At 39.1% G+C, this 21,786-nt stretch overlaps 1 protein-coding gene across 2 annotated transcripts in view; it reads right to left on the bottom strand.

Moving 5' to 3' along the window:
- The window catches only part of RAB3C (RAB3C, member RAS oncogene family), a 255,243-nt gene that overhangs the window by 187,466 nt on the left and 45,991 nt on the right, over window positions 1-21,786 (bottom strand). The gene's annotated exons all lie outside the window — the stretch shown is intronic.

The following is a 21,786-nucleotide window of genomic DNA, read 5'->3' as shown; positions in this document are numbered from 1 at the left end:
TATATTGAGGAGTATGAACCTTGAAAAGATTTCTTCCCTGATGGGCAAATTTGAACAGCAATTTGAAATGCTGGATGTTCAAACACAACACATAGAAGATACAACGAGTAGCACTACAACCCTCACAACCCCGCAAAACCAAGCGAACATGCTGCTTCAAGAAATGGCAGGTGAAGCTGGCCTTGATCTCAATATGGAACTACCACAAGGTCAGACAGGTTCTGTTGGGGCAAGTGTTATTTCCACGGAACAGGATGAACTATCGCAGAGATTTGCTCATCTGCATAATCAAATGTCATTTAAAGAACTGGCATAAAACATCACAAGTCACAGAACATTTCCACCACTTCAAGGATGCCCCCTGTTGCCCTTTTAAATTCATGTCCAGTTCCCAACCCCCTCCTCTGTCCCTGACCACTAGCAACCACTAATCTGTTCTCCATTTCTATAATTTTGTCATTGTAAGAGTGTTATATGAGTGGAATCATACAGGATTTGACCTTTTGGGATAGACTTTTCACTCAGCATAAGTCCCTGGAGATTCACCCAGGTTGGTATGCGTATCAATAGTTCACTCCTCCTTACTGCAGAGCAGTACCTGTGGGAGCCCATGATTGGGTTAACAAATTGTAACAGACCCCAGCCACTTATCTTTTTAAAGAAGAGCAAATGTGCTTAGTAACCACCTTGCTTGCATAGTTGAGGTTTTAGCAAGGACCCAGGCCCTCGGCTATAAACGCTGGGTGTGCCTGCTGTTAGATAGTCTTCTATCCCCAAAACAGCCTTGGGCTGGAATGGTAAACAAGTTATAAAAAGCTGCAGACTCAGAGGTGAGAAGGCTGGTTAGCCAATGACCGGTAAGATCCCCTGAGGGGGGCGACCTAAGACAGGCACAGCCACCTGAGTCCAAGAAAAATGTTAAACAGCTGATTCTCATATGTTCTGCCCTGATAAGCTGAAACGCTCAACACGAATATGATTTACCAAAAAGGGTCTTCTGACCTTGAGCCAAACACCAACAATAAGCAAAGCCTTTGTACTCAATGTGATCCCACCCTGTCCCTTCCCTAAATTTCTGCATTCCTCCTTCGACCATACACAATAAATATGGGAGCATTTGAGAGGCTCCTGGAGTTGGCTCCCAACTCCCTCTCACTCTCTTGACCTTTTCCACAGAGAGTGATTCATTCCGTCTTGGTGGGACTTCTGCCGGCCAGAACCCATAAGTACCCCTTGGTAGGGGTGAATGACACTTTGTTTAGCCATTACCCACTGGAGGACATCTGGGTTGTTTCCAGTTTTATGAACATTCATGCACAGTTTTCTGTGTGAACATACATTTTTGTTCCTTGGGTAAAAATGCTCAGAAATGCTGTTGCTGGGTCTTATGTTTAGTTTTATAAGAAACTATTAAGCTGTTTTCCAGAGGGCTGTACCGTTTTATAGCCCACCATCATGGCAGGGCAGCTTCCATTGCTCAGCAACCTTGTCAGCACTTGGCACTGTCAGTTTCTTGCTGGTTTTTTTTTTTAATTTTCGTTTTTCACTTTAGCATTCTAATAAGTATATAGTGGTATCCCATTGTGGTTTTAGTGTGAACTGCCCTAATGACTAATGATGTGAACCACCTTTTATTCTTATTGGCCATCTGAACATCTTCTTTGACAAAATATCTGTTCAGATCTTTTTTTTGCCCAAGTAACATTTACCTTCAGGTAACAGTCACTTCTGGGTTCATCTTCCCCTTTGTATTTCACCCAAGTAAACTGAGTTACATTTTAATATTTGAAACTTAAAGTTCTTAGGGAAAAGATGACTAATTTCTCTGAAAAATTAATTTTCTAATGAACAAGAATGAGATTTTATTCAAACCTCTTAGTAAAATATATTTACAAGGCATAATATCTGTGCTAAGGGTGGGTCTACTAATACTGTCCCTTTGATCTGAACTAATATTAATTTTATAGCCCACATTTCCTATTGAGGTCAAGCTAGGCATTAGTCAACAGTGTCTTATTTTGCATAACAGTGTCTACAGATATAAGTACAAATTAAAGCAATCATTTGAGTATTTTAATTCCCCCAAATGTGCTGTCTTTTTAATCTGAAGAAGGCAAATAATTAACCAAAATGTCTAGATGCTATACTCAGCATAGTATGCATGTTTAGACATAACTTTAATAAGTGTCTATTAATTAAACACAATGAAACATTCAGTTGTTAACTAGAAAAATGCAGAAGTACTATTTGGATGATTCAGACGAAAGAAACAGAAACAGCTCTTTCTTTAAGAGCAAGCAATTCTGTGGTTATATTCTCCATCCTGTTTTTATGTAGACACATACAGATTTTTTTTCTTTGTGGCAGTGTTTCCTTGAGGGAAGAGTGTGCTATATTTGCAGGATCACTGCCTTTAAAAAAAAAAATCAACTTTATCAGGTAAAAATTTACATACATTAAAATACATCCATTTTTGCATAAAGTCCAATGAGTTTTGACAAACATATGCTTCTTTAATGACGGTCACAATCAAGAAATAGAGCATCTCCAACAACCCAAGAAAGTTCTCTCATGCCTGCTCTAAAGTCAGTCCACTCCTGCCCCTCCCCCAGGCAACCCCGCATCTGATTTCTATCACAGCTTAGTTTTCATCTGTTCTAGGATTTCATTGAAATGGATCTATGCAGTATGTTCCCTTTTGTATCTGGCTTTGTTTGCTCTGCATAATGTTTTTGAGATTCATCCAGTTATTGGATTTGATTCCCAGCTCTTTTTATGAGCTATATGACAATTGGACCAATTACTTAACTTCTGTTTTCTCAGCTGAGAAATAGTCTTATTTATACCTTTCTGATGGAGTTGTTGTGAGAATTAATATCAAGGTGCCTGGCTTGGTGCTCAATAATTATATCAGTATGGATATAAATATAATTTATATCACTGTATATTTTTCCTCCTACTAAAGGAAGAAGAGAATAATTCTGAAGCTGCCATAAGCAGCTCATGTTCAAGTTCAACACGTCCTATGAGAGAAACCAGCACAAAGAGAACTCTGTGATCATAACTTTGATTATTAGACAAAGACACTCCCCTAAATTTCTGCCTTCTTCTTCCGTGTCACTTTTGGCCTTAAGCAAATTGGCAGCAAACAGCTCTGTATTCTCTGCCCTGGGCTGCATTCTGCTCCTTCCAGAGTCAAATGACTTCCAAGAAAAGAGCACAATGTACTTTTCCCTCTCCACCCAGAAAAAGATAGAACGAGGGAGATGAACCAATGGCCTCCAGGGATCTTCTCATAAACGGCCAATGTAAAAGACGAAACACAAGAGCCTGTCCCTCCTTCTAACAAAGATCTCATCATCCCTGGTTCCATCAAGTGGGGAACTGGGATGGAGAGAGGAAGAGCAGCAGGAGAGCTCAGTATTTCCTCCCTGATTGCCCACCTCCAAATCTCTTCCTGCTCACCCTAGAAAATGATTGATACTCTAGTTTCTTTCTGCTTTCACCACTCTTCATCCCATTTTGTTCCCTTACTCTTTTGCACATCTCTTCCTCTGTGGTGCATCCACGATATTATAATATGAACATTCATTCAGAGGAAGCTGGGGTGACAGGAGGTATGATAGTTCTGGCAATTAACAACTGTCAAGAATAGGGTTAATGGATTTAACTAGCATTCCTTAACCTCCTAAAAAACCTCCCTTTTGGCACTGCCCCTGGCTGCTCAAGCATTGCCACCCACTGGGTATAGTCAGGTCACCAACCAAAGACAACTCTTATGCATTTGATCAAAGTTACATCTGTCTCTACATATTGCTATATATAAAACAGATAAACAACAAGGACCTACCATATAGCATAGGGAACTATATATTCAATAACCTATAATGGAAAAGAACCTTAAAAAAAAGAATATATATATATATAACTGAATCACCTTGCTGTATACCTGAAACTAACACATTATAAATCAACTCTCCTTCATTAAAAAAAATTATACTGAATATATCCAAATAAAACTTCATCCATCAGTTTAAAGAAAAAGTTAGACCTGTCTCATTCAGGGCTTCTCCAATAAGTCAGCTGCCGCCCCATTTACTCAGATGGGTCTTTAACACTTGAATTATTAGAGTGTCTTAGTCAGGTGTGCTATGGTAAGTAAGAAAAAGAGTGTACAAAATTGGTTTTAAGCAGACAGTGTTTGGTCCCAAGAAATTAATAATTCCTGGGAGTTGATACAAACCGGTTTGCTGTGGACGGAAAGTGCATGTCTAATTAACACGGATGTGTGTATTAGAAATAACATGGCAGGAAAAAGAACAGTAAGATGGACACAGAATTCCAAATGATATTTGGATGCATTCGTTTACAATTATTGAACTTGCTTATTTCTCTGGATATAATGATATTTGCTACAGGTAGCAAAATTCTAATGAAAACCCCTTGAGAAATGACTTTCTTTTAAGGTATGCTTTAGCTTCTGTTCTTTCACATGCTAACAAATATCCTATCGTTCATTTCATAAGAAAAATGAAATACTCACAATCAAGACTTTAATGGGACCTTGAAATAAGAGGTGAATTTTAGGGGGCATGAACATTATCCTGTTTTAATTTTGATAATCATGTTAATCAAGTTTCTCTGAATACCTCTCAGTGTCAGAGGTTGTGGTTGTACCTCTACACTTCCCTAACCCCAACATCCATTCTAGATAGGAACTATGATTCAGTCCTACCAGAGGAACTTTAGGGAAGTGAGTCCTATGCATGGCAGGTAAGAGTGTGAGTGGCTTCTCCACACACTCTTTCCTTGCCTTAGTGTTAAACACAAAGGAATCCAAGACGACAGACTGAAAAGATGGAAGAAGTCTAGGCTTTGTACTTCAGGGAGGGCCACACAGAAGAGCTGCCCAATCTGCTTCAGACCATGACATAAGAAAGAAATAACCACAAGAAAAAAAGTGTCACTAAGTGTTACACTGTCACTAAGATGTGATGGTTGGTCTCTAGTGTTACTAATTACCCTGGCTAACATAGTTTCATTCCCATATCTGATTTATGTGATAAAATGGGGTTGGTATTCACAGATTCAACTTCAGGAAGACACAGGCAGATGTCTTTGTAGATCCATTTACTTCCTTATTTTATTGTTGTTTCTGTATGGGATGGGGTGGACGTGGGTGGGAGGAGGGATAGATATACCCTTAGTAACAGTCAGTCTCAGGGACTACATCATCTCTTACTTTTCAAATCCCAGGCAAGGCACAACAATTAGAATTTCCATAATGGACTACTAAAATCTTATGGGTTTAAGGAAACCTTATGTTTCACACTTAATCTACCTTGCATAGATAGAGACAGAATATTATATTTTTTATTTGTTTCCTTTTGTTTTTTGCATCCCAAGGCAATTACTATATTAAGAACTTAAAGAGGGATAAATTTGGGAGTTTGAGATTTGCAAGTGTTAACCACTATATATAAAAATAGATAAAAAACAAATTTCTTCTGTATAACACAGGGAACTATGTTCAATATCTTGTAGTAAACTTTGATGGAAAAGAATATGAAAATGAATATATGTGTGTGGAGATATACATACATATAGATACAGATACACATACATGACTGGGATATTATGCTGTACACCAGGAACTGACACACTGTAACTGATTATACTTCAATACAAAAAAAAAAAAAAAATTTTTAAGACCTTAACGACACAGGGAATTGTCATGAAATCAGTGGCCAGTGAATTAGAACCCATTTTCAGCTGCTTGAGAAAGAATTAATTTTATTAGTTTAATTTGAAAGTCTAATATTGGCAAGTTTTAAAAGTCTTTTTTTTTTTTTCCAATAAAAAAGCCAGCTGGGGAAATGAGGCTTGGTTCTGGCCGAGTAAATAGTAGACGGATTGTTCTCCACTATGAGCACCCATGGTATGACTAAATGTGCCTGCTTACCATAGACTCTGATGGGTAATCTACCTGTTATCTAGGAAAAAAGCCATGTCATCTCCCTCACTGGCAAACATGAGTGATATAAGAATAGGTGATTGCTTCTTTCTCTCTGAGACTAAAGAATGAAAAGATTACATAAAATTTGCAAAGGATTATTTACTCAATATCTTTGAAAGGTGACTATGGGACAGGCATTAATTCTCAAAAGAGACCAAAGAAAATATAAATAGTGACCACATCACCCCTTCCAAAGGAAGAGACATACTTTCAATTCAGTATATCTATTTATTTGAAGTAAAAATATATTATCTGGAACTATAACATGTAATATCTGTATGTGCATTATACATTCACATGTAGTCATATAAATACATGTACTTAAAAAAGCAATACTGAGAATTCTTTTCCTATGTGATTAACTCACTCTAGAGGAAAGTGAGTAGATCGATAAAAGAGCCACAATTCTTCAAACCTACCCATCTGCAGGCCCTTTTTATGATGTTACTTTGCAGCTTCTCCCATCAAAATACAGCAGCAACTTTTCCTCCCCTTTGAATTTGGGCTGGCCTTCTACTTGCTTTGGCCAATAGATACGACTGAAGCAATGATATGCCAGTTCTGAGTCTAGATCTCAAGAGGTCTGGCATGCTTCCTCCCTCTCTTGTTAACAAGTGAGAAAACCCAGACTAGCCTGCTGGCTGAAGAGATACAGGGCCCAATAACCCCATCGCCCCACTGCCCAGCAAACGGCCAATCAACTCTCAGAAGTAGAGCCACTCTGCTCCTGACCACAGATGCCTGAGAAAACCTGATCCCAACTCAACTCTCAGAGGAGCCACCCACCTGAGTCAGATTGCTGACTCACAGACCAGTAGGTTAAATAAACAAATGTCTGTCATTTTGGGCCGTTACACTTCAGCATGGTTTGCTAGGCAGCAAGAGGTAAGTGACACAACCAATAAAGGACCTTTTAATCTTCGCATTACCTGTGGGGTAAGTTTCAGTAGGTTGCTAAATAACATTCTACTTATTTTTAAAAGTAAGATTCTCATTCCTGAACCACAATCCTCCTTTCCTCCAGGGGCTCACCTTGGTGAATGCAGAAGCAGCCTGGAGTTTAAATCTCAAATTCACACTTATTTACTAAGTAAGCCTTGGGGAAGTCACTTGGCCTCTCAGGTTTCAGTTTGTCCTACATTAAGATGGAGATAGTGCTATGAAGAGTTTTGTTGGGAGGATTAAATAAACTGACACGGGTAAATTGTCCATTATTATACCTGCAACATAACAGATGCACATAAAACAGTTCTTATTCTTCCCAAACTTTCTTTTTCTTTCTATTTTCGGGTGACTCGTGATATCCAGTATCCCCTTCTGTCACTCACTATTCTGGAACTATTACTCTGAGATAAAGTTAACTAACTTTCAGTCTAGTGGACTCTCCCTTGCTGAAGACTTTTTTTTCCCATGGGTTTTTTCACAAACTAGGCTTATTACACATATAACACCTATCATTCAAGAAATTATATATAATATAAATTTGTTATATTTGTGTTACATATATTTATATAATATACATTTACATGATATATTTATATAACATATCATATGAATGTATATTATACATAATATCAAAATAATTTATACTTATGTTATATATATTTTGTGGGCATTTATATGTGATTTGCTGATCGCTCCCTGAAATTATGTGTATATTTCTATATTTACATATTTGATTACTTATTATTATTTGCCTCACCTACAAGCAGATAAGCTTTCTGAGGTATTTTTGTTTCATATTCCTCCCACCCTGACCTGGGATGGCACTTGGGACACAGTAGACACTCAATAAGTATTTGTAGAATGGAAGAATAAATGAAGAAATGCTTCTTAATCATTATTATAAAGCAAATTTATGCATTCTTGGAAAGACACTTAGTTCAGAGATTGTTTTTTAATGCCATTTTGAAAGACATCAGAGAGAGAGAGACAGAGGCAACATGACATGAAGGGTTTCTCTATGGCTTGCTTTATGCAGTTTGCCTTTTAATGTTTTTCATCTCAGTAGGAATTTCCGAAAATACTCTCTCATTTAAGTTTGAAGATTTTATTTGGAATTTAGAGCATTAACTAATTAATTATGTAAGTACTCTCTCTGGAGCAGAACTTGTTTCTATGACTTAAATCAGTTAAATTATAACTACGAACAGTATAGTCAGTCATATATAGTCTGTCATAAAACCTATTTGAAAAGTTGGATTTGAATCTTGTAAGGGTAAATTGAACTCTTCTGGGGACTCTTCTTATTTCTCAATTTAAAAAATATACAGCTTGCTGAGCTCCCCAGAAAGAACCCATAAATCCTTGACCATGAAAAGCCCTTTTATTATCTGCTGTTAAAAATGATTTCCTTCGGGTAAACTGCATTCTCCAAGCAATACTTCATTACCTACATGACCTGTAATAGTCCGGTAGTGGATCTAAGAATGCTTTGGAAACCCTTAAATTGCCCTAAGCTTTAAAATCAAATGCTTAAACTAAGCCAGCTCATCTAACAAGCAGAAGAAATCAGGTCAGAAAACGAGGGAGAAGCAAATGCAGAAAACATTAAATTAGAAAGTCAGAAAATATGAATTTTTATAGTTTGAGTTTCACTTTCAGGTCATTTCATCTAAAATGCTTTGTCTATTCTTCAGGCTGCTGGCATGATATGAATAATGGGCGCCCTAAATAGATTACATGTAAATGGAAGACTGTGGACTTGATATATGCAAAATTCTACCATAACTTTTCTTTCAATTAGGATACAGTTTATCTTTCCATGACTTCAACTACCATCTAAAGGCGAATGATGTCCAAATCCCTGTCACCAATTCCCACCTCTGTCAAGTGTTCCAATGGTCATCACCAAGTAAATGTCCTATCACCACCTCATCAATGACCACCATGTTAAAGCAACACAAACAAAACTCAGTTATCTCCTGTTTTATTTATCTCGTCCCACGCCACTATCACCCACCAGGCTCCCCAAGCAAAACTCTAACAGTTTTCCTTTCCAACTCTCATTTTCGCTTTAATCAATCACCAGAACCTGTTGTTTCTACCTTCAAAGGCAGAACTTCTGACCATCCTTCACAATCTGGCCTCACACCACCTCCCCAAATCACATCCCTGCATTTTCCCTTCATCCCTTCAGGCTGCTGAAGATCATGCTTCTTGGAAGGATGTTCATTTGTTAACAAGAAATATTTCCTTATATCATTAAAATTGTAAATATATGTAATATTATTTTTGCATTTGGGGGTTGTATAATTTTATATATACTTAAAACTTAATTTACTTTTTAGAGAAACTCTGTTTGGTTTCATACATTTGTTAGTTAAGCATACTTATTTTATGAATATATTAAGAACACTTACAATGCCTAAATAATGCTCTGCAATTTTTCTTCCAGATTTATAGTAAAAGCTCACCTGTATCAATTTTAAATGACAACAGCAAAAAAAGAAGATCCTTAGAAAAACCAATAAAAATCAACTTTTCTAAAGAAACAAATTTAGAAATAAAAAGTTCCAATTTACTCTAACAATAAAAATTTTGAAATATCTCGGAATGAATTTGATGAGAAATGTGAAGATATTCTGTAGGGAATATCATGTAACACTACTGAAGAGTCCAATGTAAAAACTGAATAAATGAAGAATCAACATTTTTTTCTTTCTATAAGAACTCAATATTGTTAAATGATCAATTTTCCCTAAATCAGTCTATAAATTCAATGTGATCGAAATAAAACCCCAATAGTATTTTATTTTATAAGTTATCAGAATTTTTCTGGTAGCATAATAAAGGAAAATTTCTAACCATAAAGAATAAAGAGAAAAAGTATTTTTCCAGATATTAAAACATATTATAAAGCTGGAGTAATTAAAACCAATGTACTGGCACAGGCTTAAACAGATCAATGTAAGCAGTGTGCAGAAATCTAGCCAAATATATGAAGGAAAAGTAAAGACAGCATTCCAAAACAACAGGGGAAAAATGATTATTCAGTCAAATGGACAAGTTAGTAACTTTGAAGAAAACTAAACCTGGATCCCTATATTCTTTCCCAGAATAGATACTATACGAATCAAAGATTTAAATATACAAAGCAAAAATAAAATCACTAAATGGAAGCATAGGAATTTAGTACTTTCTAAACATATTAATTATTTGTAGAAAATTAAATGATAAAGGAGATACTGGGGAAAAAAATTGCAGGACATATGACAAAAAATTAAAATCCTTTTGTATATGAAATAGGTTTTCTACATATAAAATATTAATGAGTACAATGGCAGATTAAAGAGTAATGTATAACATCATGCCATTCACATAAGACTGTCTATCTGTTCCTACAAATCTGTGAATGTACAGAGAGAGGTCTAGAAGAATATGCTACAAAATAATAATTATATTCTCACAGGTGGGGGGTAAGATTTTTGCTAATTTATTCCTCTTGCATTGTTTCAACTACTTACAATAAACATTTATAATAATTATAAAATAATAAAGTTATTTTAAGCAAAATAAAATTTATATGGAATAGTAAACACAGTAAAACTGCCAAGAGTGTACTGCAAAAGAAAAATAAAAAGCTATTATTTCATATTTTTAAAAGAGAATATAATTTACATATAAATGAAGAGAGAAACTGCAAATTGGTATTCAGAAAAAAGTTCATTATTTATTCTTTATTTATTATATTTCATTCTCAGTTCATCCTCTGGTTTGCCATTCAAATAGAATAATCATTTAAGATATTTCTGACTCACTTTATCTGTTTGTGACTGATGAAAAGAAATATAAGGAACCGTATTTTAAGCACAGAATCATGATTAATAATCCTTTTATTATAGTAATTTTAAACTGTCACTTGATTTTTGAAGGGCATGTATTTTATTAAAAGTTGTTCTCATTTAAAATTTTAATTATTTTTTTAATCTGACTTAGATGTTTAATATTCAAAAGCTCATATAAATTTCAGCAAACTTATCTCATCTTTTCTCTTTGTTTTTCTTCTTTAGCAAGGAAAAAAAACCCCTTAATTCTTCTATATATATAGCTCTGTAGGGGTATGTATGTGCACTCACCGGGTCAAGAGGTTTGGAAATGCAAGTCACAAGGTATCATTAACTGCATCTTTCCTGTTATTTCCCAGTGGAACGAGGGCAGCTCTGGGTCATGCTCTAACCTCAGGTATGATACTAGAGACTAGAGATGATACTACTTCCAGCTCAGCAGCTCATATCATAATGATTTCACCTCTACAGTAGAATACAGAGAAAAGAAAACATATAAAATTAAGTTTTATGAGAAAAAAATCACTTTCCCACTTTTTAGGGAATATAAACTGACTGAGGAAGCTATACTTTATGGCACAATTCATTAGAATTAGAATTCATTAGAATACTATAAAATAGACTTCAATTTCAAAGGAAAACTATAAAAGAATAAGTCAAAAGGCTTTCTTGATCACTCCCACCCCAAGACTAAGCCAAGCTCCTCCATTATAAGATTACACTGCATTCATCATATTAAAAATTACTATTCCAAGTAGACTGTAGCTTTGAATGGAAGGCTTATGTTTGTTTGTAACTGTGTCCTTAGTGCAGGGCACATGCTAAAAACTGTTCACGAAAATCATGAATAATTAAATAAAAGCACTGTGATTAAAATCAAGATTCTTCATAATGCATAATTTTTTGTTTCACACACATACAAATGCATATAGTAAATTACATGCATGTGTACTATTGTACCTGTGCATTATGCATATGGAAACATATATACACTACATTTTAAAGGCATAAATATATTTTCTAATATTTACTGCTAATGTATTATCTTGTACAACCCCTGGAATGATTATCACCTCTACCATCTCCCATCACCACTGTCACTCTGAGGACCACTGACCTAAAGAATTACTAACAGTCTCATATACTGACTCATTTAATAGTGACAGAAAGCACACAAGATAAACAGGAATCTAGAAAAACACAGTCCAGGTCAGTCATAATGAAGCAATTGGTCAATGGTACTGAGACCAAAGCTAGTAGGAACCAAAATTTGAGTCTCAAAACTCTATGAGGTGACATAGTTCCTGCCAGTGCATTGGAATCGCTGCTACTATGGCAGATCCTGTAGATTACACGGTCACAGGAAACAGCCTGTTTTACGGAGGCTTTGATTTGCCTAAGTTCCACATCCCCATGTCAGTGACTTTGCGTTGATGCAAGCTACAATGCAAAGACATTACTCAGCTCTGGTGGCACCAAATGCCCAATTTCATTTAGGCTCAGAAAAAGTGATCCCTCCGGATCATGAGTAATCCAGCTTAATCCAAACATTCAAAGCTGTTCTCAATTTTAGCTCTGAGTTTTCCCTTTTTCTTTGTCTTGGATATTAGTCTTTTCTAGACTAGAAGGTACAAGAATTCTGTGGCAGCTATTTTCAAAATGGGTCTCAGGGATTTCCTAGCCATTCACAGGAATTCATAGGGGAATCACAGTCGTTAACGTCTATACTCAAACCATCTGCAGAAACACAGCTACGAGAAATTCAGAGATGATAAACGGAAGCTTAACAAATGTGACCATATTTCTTTTTCCAGGAGTAGCATCCCGAGTTCTAATTTACAACCCTAATTACGAAAGTTGATAAACTGAGGTATGAAAGGCTTCATCATATGTGAATACAGAGTTGATGCTGTTTAGCATCCTTATGCCAATTATCACACGTTCCAGAAACTCCCAGGGTTTCTTCTGATGTAACTAGAGTTACTATATTACTTGCTAAATCCATCCTTCATTATTCCTCATCCTTCATTCAAAACCCGGAGTTTTACATTTGCTTCTCTTAACTTGTTCTGACTGCTATTCTGCTGTCTAGCTGTACCAGACTTCTCTCCCCACTTCCTCTCTCTTGTCCTCCCACTATATTCCCCTCATTTTGTTTCCCTTCTGTCTTCCTAGACTCTGATCTCTGCCCCCTTACCTGATATTACTAAAGATGTAATAAGAATTATCCTTTTTCTAAATCACTAGCACAAGATCTATCTTGCAACTTAGATCTGAATGGAGACCAGAGTTAGAAATCCTCATGTCACATATAAAAAAACGTGAACTGGTGCAAAGCCAGCATTTTATACTTGTTCACTTTTCAAATGTCTCTAGTTACATGAGTTGAGGCTTTCAATGCATGTAATCAGGGTTCCAAGAATGAGATTATGCAACTTTTTTCAGTTTCTAATGGTCAGATGCTGAAAATTCTTTGCATATAAATTGTAAATTATAAACAGAAAGGCAAGGGGTCGGGAATGCTGGAAAGAAGGAATAAATCAAGGGCTGTTATAGACAGAGGAGGAGAGTATACTTTGATGCTGCTGTAGTGCCTGAAAGAACAAGAAAGTGCTGCTTTTTGAGCTAAGGTTTTATCTTCAGCTGTCTCCAGGTGGCAGGCAAATGTGCTGTCTGGGATAGGCAGATCATTAAAACATTTTAGCAGAGATGTGTTCATTACTTCAGCTAATAGAATTCAGAGTTCCCAAGAAAAGTAATATTGGCCAGCCGGATTTTGATGAGGAGGGATGGAAATATCTCTTTTTTGGAGGGAGGTTGAGAGACAGGAAGGAGAGGCCAGGAGTCTGTGTGACGTGTAGTATAGCTAGTGACAGAGATGGAACCAGAAAGCCCAGGGGGTTATGAAGACTCTGTGTTCCCTGGAATGTCAGACTCCCCACTTGGTTAGGACACTCGGGAGGGGAGTGCCATGGATTAAGTTGGGGATGGGCTATGGCTGTTAAGTCAAAGTGGAAGTGAAGATGGAGACTTCTAGGAAGGTACCAGTCATCAAGTCCAAAGAAGCTCCAAAAGGGAGGATGAAATCTGAAATTAGAGGTCAGTGACTACAATGAGCAAGTCAGAGCCAGTGAATTTAGAAAATGGAGCCTGAAAAGAGACTTGGATTGCACGTGTGATCCACAAAATATTTACCAAATGGGCACCACCAATCAGAAGAGATGCCAGGGAAAGCAGTGGAATGCTTCCTGGAGCCCAATGCCCTTTGGGTATAAATCCTTTAGTTGCTGGACTATAGGGAGGTTCAGGGGCTCCCAGGAGACCAGCTGGTGGTAGAGCACTTGGGAACTTGAGACTGAAACTATGTATTTACTGGAGAAATCCAGGCAAGCAGCTAAGACATAGGCGAGGAAGTGACTGTCTAGCCAGAGCATTTCTGGGCTCCCTTTTCAGCAAGGTGGGACCATATGACTAGTACTTGCCAGAGGAATATGAAGGAAAGTGATGTTTGGTTCACAGTCAAGGTGATTAAGCATTGGGAGTAAGATCATTTTCCCAATGATGACAGGGAGATCTTGAAGCTATAGGAAGATGGTGCTGTAAGATGGAAGCCCCCTGGATCCTGAAGTCACTTCTTGAAGGAGGCCTTTTCAAGAGAATTGCCCAAAGGGAAAACCAGAATTGAACTCTGCATGACTGGGAAAGTTAAGTTTTATTCTATAAACCTACTCAGGTTTTAGGATTTTTATAGCAATTAGTTAACTCTGAACAAAACATGGCATAAAAATACTTCAGCATTTTAATGCATTCATTTCACAGTGATAAATACGAGCAACTTTCTCAGTTAACTTTTCCTCCTTGAGAGGCTGTGGAACATTCTACAAAGACTTTTAGGTAACAATTAGAAAGATAAGTTTCTGGATCTTGTGGTAACATCCTTCCAAGAAACGAGAGGTTTGTTATTTTCTGTTTTTCTTATATTTTGGAGTATGATTTCTCTTTCTGTTACAGAAAACTATGAGGGATTCCCATTTTACACTGAAAAGCACATAAACCCACACAATCACACAGTGAACTGATTTCTCTAAGGCGAGATGCTCAGGGAAAAGTCTTGTTCGGCTCTGTACTCACAGCAGGGGCCTACAGAGCTCACCCAATGAGTGTTTTTGAATGAATGAATGAACTCATTGCTACTAGAAAAGCCATGTGCTCAGGAAAAGTAAATTAGAAGGCAGCTATGCAGACCAACCTGGGGTCTTCTGCTAATTACCTGTATGATGCAGAATTCCCCAGGAACCACTAGTCTTTATTTCTTTGAAAGACTATGGTGACTTTTCAGTTTTAGCTTCTCAATTCCAGCGAGAGAGCTGTGTGGCCCCGGGAAGGAGTGACCAGCTCATACCCAGAGAACTATTTTATATCAAAACTTGGATGAAAACTCTGACTTTCATAACCCAAGAGTAGTAGTATTTTCCCTTACTGTGGCACCTCTTGTTTTTGACTCTCAGTTGTTTTTCATCTGTAAAACATAGATAACATTCATTTCACCTCACACAGTTCCTGTGAATGGACCATGAGGCAGTATCAAAGAGCTGTTGTATTGCGCTCAGTATCAAAGATGTGGCGACTGTCCACCTCTAGACCTATTTGGTCAACTCGGGTCCACATGAGACTGTGTGCAGCATGAAACCTAAGGATTGGGATTATCTTTAACGTCAGTGTATCATTAAAAAAAAAATCCTATAGTACTTATTTCTCCTGGACTCATCAAAATACCATCGACTCTCAGTCTTATGAGACATAAATTATCAGCTAAATGAATAACTCAAAGTTTAGGGGTAAGGAAGCTATTATTCAGTTCATCAGGAAAGAGCTGAAGTATCTTATTAGCTAAAAAGCTGACTGTAGGGATTTTTTTATCATCCTGAGTATGGACTTTTCTTTTAATTGGCTTCAGTGCCTTATCTACTAGCTCCTCAAAATAGAGGATCTGGATTTGATTTGCGATCCAGCTTCTAAAGAGGAACACCAAATCAAGTATAGCCGGCTCCTCTTTCACATCGGGGTTCTTCTGGGTGGATCTAGAGAGCCAGTAATCTCTGCCTGCAAGAGGAGGTGAGCAACAGAGGTGATCATTGTTCTCTGTGGCTGATTCAGCACACTTGGAAACGATAGAGCAGAAGGTGCCAAGGGGCAGCTTGAGGAAAATTATTTGTGTGGCTCCTAATTGAACACGTCAGCAGTGAGTGATCGCTGGACTCACTGTTTAATGGACGCACTAAAACCCAGGCTAGGGAGGCATGGGGCTGGCTTTCCCTGTCCGTGCCAGTGGTAAGGGAGACCTCGGAGGGCTGGAGGCAAAACTGAGATGCAGGCAAAATTGACTTTGCTGCCTTCTATTCCCACTGCATGCTCTGTTCCCCACTCACAGAGCTCCCCATCCAGCTGAATGAGCCTGGTGTCCATCAGGAAAAGGTCTGCTCTTGAAGGGGGAGGGCATAGCTCGGTGGCAGAGTGCGGCGTTTAGCATGCACAAGGTTCCCCGGTCCATCCCCAGTACCTCTAGTAAAATAAATACCCTCCCCCTCCCCACCAAAAAAGGTTTGCTCTTTCCTCTCCCTATAAACCCACAGCAGGCCTGGAAGTCCGCCAGTCACCCACAAGAGAACGTTGCCTCGGCTTTGCTGGATGGCTTTCTGGTGTGAAGCTTGTCCCGTTGGCAGGGCTTTTTCCCAGGAAATCTCATGTATAACAGGTAACCTTAAAAACTCATCAGAAGAGCCAACTCATGTGTACACAACTTCATTCTTTTAAAGAAGCTTTATGGAGAGCTAGTATGTGTCAGGGACTGCCGGGTGTTCAGGATACAAAATTACTAAATAAATGCATTGTCCACTGCCCTTCAAGAAATGGAGACAGAAGCTGTTTTTTCAGTATCAGTTACCACATGACACACTAGGTGCAGGGAGAGAAGGTGCTAGAACAGAGACAGTCCCTGACTCCACCTTGGGATGGGCATGGGTGCTGCTCCAGAGGCCACCTATACCTCAAAGAAAACAGCCAAACAAGTCATCCAGCCTGCCACCAGGGGAACAAGCCATCAGGCTTCACCTGTACAAAGGGTTCCTCATGAGACTCTGTGCCGGCAGAGTGTCCTTCAGCCTCCAGAGACCAGCTCCTGTCCTGCCCAGATCACAACAGGCAAAGCAAAGGCACCTGACGTCCCTGTCTGGAGCCACTCCCCGGGAGGAGAGAAGACCGTTCCTTACCTCAGGCCCTGCCCGACCAGCGGGGTCCATGGCGTCTGCCGCCTGCAGCCCCGGGCCCGCCTCGGCCCCATTCTGTTCCCTCTGCCTGGAACCCCCCTCCCCAAACCATTCCTCTCTGCTCTCAGGGATCAGAGAAGTTACTGCTTCTTATTCCAGAAAACATTCCCACATCTCTCCCGTAAATGTGAGATTCTCATTTTCCATGCTCCCGTGAGACCCACTTCTCAGTTACTTCTAGTCTGTCACAAGCCACACTAATGACCCTGTCTTATATTTTCACTCTTGTCTGCTTGAAGAAGACAGATCCACACACAGCACCTGGCAGACAGCGGGTGTTCCCAACACCACTGATGGGTGGGTGCGTGCATGAAAGGAAGAATGTTGTGCCCTTACTTCTGTGTTGCCTTTAAAGGACCCCCAGGACTCCCTCAGCCACCCCCTCAGAGTAATGCGAGCCGCATTTCCTCCTCCAGCTAGCTGTACTTCAGGCATCTGTGTAAATCTGAAGCATATTTTTCCTATTAGAAGCGAGACACATGATTGGTCATGGAAATACACACTCTGCACATTCATTTAGGAGAGCAACAAGAGAAAATTAGAAGCCAGTGATCTCTCAATTTGTATTCTGTGGCGTTTTTAATCAGCCGGTGGCGCTCGCTGACGTGCTAAAGCCTAATAAACGTTTCAGAGGGAGGCCCGCTCGGTCTCCTGGAGCCTGAGTGATCCTAGGACGTCTACTGAGGGCCTTGCAGCCATGTTCAAGAGCCTCCCTCCCAATCACATCTCTTTTCCCTTTGACACTGTCTTGGGAATAACGTCCCCCAAGTGACAATTGCTTTTGATCATCAATCACTCTCTTGTTACCATTACTTGATTCTTGAACCACCCAATTTGGTTATTAACCAACAAATAGCCAAGTCCGCCCTTCATCTGTAAATGCGATGCTGAGGCACAGCCTTGCATCACCGTGCTCTCCGGTCTGATTTTCCCAGCCCTCCTGCAGCCCACTTTCCAACGTGATGAGAGCCTGCAGCAGTGGGAGCTCGGCTAGTGTTGATGGTAACAATGTCTTCTCATTCTGATCAAATATTTTAAATAATGTTAACTTTAGAAATAGTAGGAAAATGAGGAACTCAATTGTAAATGAAGCAGGAGAGATGGTCAGGATGGAAACATTTCTTCTCCCTTCGTCCTGTATCCTTTCACCCAGGGAGCATCAGCGAGTGGAACATGCCTGGCCTCTCTTTCCCTCACTCACCTTGGCCCAGTGACTTACCTGATTAGTGGGTTTGGGGAAAACAAAAGCCAACAAATGAAAAAGCTTCTTAAAGCAGGTTCTCTCTCTGCTCTGTTCCTCAGGGAGGGGTCTAAGTGGACCATTACCTTCTATGACTGGCAGGTAAGTCTAACTCTGGGACCTTCACTCCTAAGCCATGGTCTCCAATATCTGCCTTGTATATAATAAAAGTGATTTTTTAAAATTACCTCTATCTGTTAACTATTTTATCCTTTTTTCTCATTTTCCCCTCAAAATTCAGCCAACCGTTTATGTTTGGAAAATATCTGACCAATGGTTGGTTTGCAGAGTGTGGTAATTAAGAATTAAGAACACAGGCTTCCTAGGTTCATCTCCCAGCTCTGCCGTTTATCAGCTGTGAGCTCTAAGTCCTTGTGCACATAACACCTCTGTACCTCAGTTTCCCCTTTACAAATGGGGGCAATAATAATGCCCACTCATAGTGTTACTGTGAGTACACGCCACCCGGTCTAGCCTAACACATGCTTCTATGAGCTATTTCTGTTATCATTAAGCCATGCCATTTGCCTGATGGGGATACCTTGGCTGTTGACTTAACATCGATTCTATACATGGTGAACTGTTTGGCTTGAACCATTACTAAATCATAGACTACTAGAACCAAAAGGGATCCGAGAAATCTTACCTTTAGGCCTGAGCTCAGTGGAAGAGACAGAGGCCCAGAGATCTGAAGTAACTCACCCAAGGTTGCACATGGCAGGTCCCAGGCCTGTCTGGACACCTGGCCCACTGATTCTCCCTCTCCCTTAGCGGCTTGTCTCACAATTGTGATTTCTGTTACCTGCACTCGTCACATTCGCTCTACTTGCCCATTTAATGCAGTTGTGAAATCTAGTCACCAACTACATTGCACCTAAGAGAACATAGTACCAGGCCTCAATAAAGTTTTGAGCATTACAATAACAACCACAAGAACAGATATTGCTCCCTGAGCCTCTGTTAGGGAAAGCTCAAGCCTGACTTGCCCAGGATAATCCATGTACAAGAAAGCCCATTACAAAAGCAGTGTTCTTGATTTACTCGCATCCTTTTACTGCTTTGTTCTTTAAAACCCAGATCATTTTTAAAGCCAGATATTTCCTTCTTGATTGTTTCTCTAACCCCACTGCTTCCCCCGTTATGGAACTCACTCTGCTGTTTGCAACATCCCAGGGAGTGCAAACTAAATATAGTATTGAAATAAAACCTCTGCGAAGCTAATGAACTATTTTATGGAGATTGAGGCAGGAAACCTTCTCAGGGGTGGTGTTGCAATTCATTGGATGTGGCCTCACAAAGACACGATTTCAGAAACAGGCAATTTACAACAGGACATTTAAAAGGTCACATAGGATGGCCTGAAAGGTAGAAAATGATTACTTTCAATCTTGTATTGACGTGGATGCTAGATCAGGCGTTTTAATGTATGTTTTCAACTGAGTGCAGTTTGCCTAAATTTCCAAAATGAAAATGTGGCATATTTGCCAATAATCTGTCTGAAGAGCTAATTCTCAATTATATACCACTGAGAATCTGATACCTGTCATGTGGGAACCTTAGAATCCTCAAGTACAGGACAGGTGGTCAGGTACACTAGCAGATAATTTCAGTCATAACAGCTAAAAGAGCATTGTCCTTTAAAATTTCAATATTAGTTCCAATATGGAATAATCCTTTTTGGTCAATATAGGATAAATGACACAATGGATCAATAACAATTAGCCAGATTATTTTTAGGTATGTTCAATTATTCTGCTACTGGTGACGCCTGTGGCTATTTTTAGAAACCAAGTAAAGAATAACTTTTTTGTTACTCTTTCTACCTATCTTCAGGAATTATCCTTCTATTTCATTATTTATGGAAATTGGAATCCAAGTTAAGTTGGCCACAATGTTACCAAGTCATAGAGCCAACTGGATGCAGATTATGAAATTAAGACAATGAGCATCAATTTTCATCTCTATCAAAGTGTGTCTAAATTGACAAAGCAATGCTGTTTTTCTTTTCTACAAATTACTGGCTTTTATGAAGTAATATATGTAGAATATATAGGCAAAAAAGATTTTATTAATAATTTTATGAGAAATTGAGCCAGACAGTAGCCTAATTGATAAGAGTATGAGATCTGTGAAGTGGATTCAAAACCTAGCTCTGCCACTACCTAGCTGATGACTGTAAGGGAATCACTTAACTCCTCTGAGCCTCAGTCATCCCTTACGGGAATAGTGATACTGACTTTACAGAGTGAAGATTTCATAGTCATTTCATGTCAGATGCCTCACCCAGTGCTGGCATGACAGGTGGAAGACAGTCCCTAAACATTAGTCCTCATTATGACATCAGAGGACACCAAGGAGCTGGGAGATCTCAGTTTTTAAGGAAACTTAGTTCCCGTTTTAGATTATTAATCTTGAGTGTCCAGTGGGTCTCATGCATGGTACAGGGGTCAAGAACAGATAATTACATTTTGGAGATATAAACAGGTCAAACGGATTATCTAGGAAGACTGAGTAGAGGTGAAAAAGGAAAAGGTCAAAGGAAAAATCCAGGAAGTGCCAACATTTATGGGATGAGCAGAGAGGAAAAACTAATAAAGACAGCTGGAAGAAATGGTCAGAGAGCTGAAAGAACTAGGAAAGGCTGAGAGCATGGACCCCAAGGCAGATCCAAAGAAAAAGTAGTTGAGTATAAAGAGGATATGACCTGGAAACAGGTCTTTGTAGTTGATACTTAGGATCTAATTTCCAGCCTTAGTGTGAACAACTTCACTGACCTCTGGGGATGGAAGCCAAACTGAACAGACAGGAAGAATGAATGCACCCCAGGAAGAGGGGACAGAATGGTGGGCAGTTTCAAGAAGGCTGGCAGGGGAGGGGAGAAGGAAGCAAGGGCAGTTAGCTTGGGAGGGAAATGAGCGGAGAGGGTGATGGGTGGGCATGGCCAGTCTATTAACTGTTCACTGACATCTGCCTTGTTTCCTGCTAAGTGTACAGCTAGTCTCTGTTTCCCAGCCTCTCATGGTTACGTGCCTCCATTTAGCTAATTCTTGTCAAAGGAATGTAGGTTGAAAATATATATGGATTTGAAGCCAGTATTTTTAGTAAGCAGGTGTGTCTTCTTCCAGGACTCCGGAAGCAGCCTTGCCTCACGATTCACGAGCCCCAGCTCCACACCCTAGGGGCCTCTTTGTGCTTGTTAACTCCACAGTCTCATCTGATGTTGGCACCAGGCAGGATGCCCTCCTGGGGAAACCCATAGTCTTTGCAACCTACTTTCTATTAGTATCAAGGCTTGTTTTTAAAAAAAAAAGTCACAGACTTATTTTTGCCAGGGTCCTGATTTTATACATATATATGTATACGTATATATAGAGAGAGTAGTATAATTTCCTCAAAACCTAAAGAGGCTTCTAATCT

The sequence above is a fragment of the Camelus dromedarius genome, chromosome 3, assembly GCF_036321535.1.
Source record: "Camelus dromedarius isolate mCamDro1 chromosome 3, mCamDro1.pat, whole genome shotgun sequence".
NCBI lineage: Eukaryota > Metazoa > Chordata > Mammalia > Artiodactyla > Camelidae > Camelus > Camelus dromedarius.
This window is presented reverse-complemented; position numbering and strand designations above follow the sequence as displayed.